The sequence below is a fragment of the Pocillopora damicornis genome, chromosome 12 (genome assembly GCF_964200805.1).
Source record: "Pocillopora damicornis chromosome 12, jaPocDami1.2, whole genome shotgun sequence".
Classification (NCBI taxonomy): Eukaryota; Metazoa; Cnidaria; class Anthozoa; order Scleractinia; family Pocilloporidae; genus Pocillopora; species Pocillopora damicornis.
The window spans coordinates 1,941,075-1,941,826 of NC_142681.1; positions in this window are offsets into that span (position 1 = coordinate 1,941,075).

Below are 752 nucleotides of genomic sequence, written 5' to 3' on the forward strand. Positions count from 1 at the left end.
TTGAAATCTGATTGGTTGTTTCGTTTTTAGTGTGGCCTGCTTATTGGCCGGGAGAAAGATGTGATTTAAAGCAAAAAATGGTGCGATTCGTGAATAAATCGCACCAATTGGAGCCAATCAGATCACAGGGACCACCAGTGATTTCAAAATGGGTGTAATTTGGGCTGAAATCATACGCGTGATTTCAAAATCGAACAAGCGCGCAGTGCGAGTTCAATTTGAAATTACAAGTATGATTTCAGACCAAAATTACACGACACGAGGTTCAATTACCACTTTATTACATCCATTTTGAAATCGCCCGAGTACAGAATTTGGTCAGTTCAAATATTTTATTGATGTTGTATAGAGCTGGTTTGAAAATAAATTCATCCATTTTTTTTTTTTGGAAACAAAAGTTGCAAAATTTGCCTCATGATACTCTGTCTTTCATTTCCCTACAATTTGATTGGTTACTTTAAATAAGCCTTGAAATCTAATTGGTTGTTTTGTTTTTTTAGTGTAGCCTCCTCATTGGCTGGGAAAAAGATACGATTTACGGCAAAAAATGGTACGATTCGTGAATAAGTCGCACCTATTAGAGCCAATCAGATTACAGGGACCACCAGTGATTTCAAAATGGTTGTAGTAAAAAAAAATCATTTGATACTCTCAGCTACGTCATTTTAAAACATCCTGGAATTCTTTAATGTATTCTTTACGTGAATGACGTTCTCTCAAGAGAAGATAGATAGAAGATAGTGACACGCTAC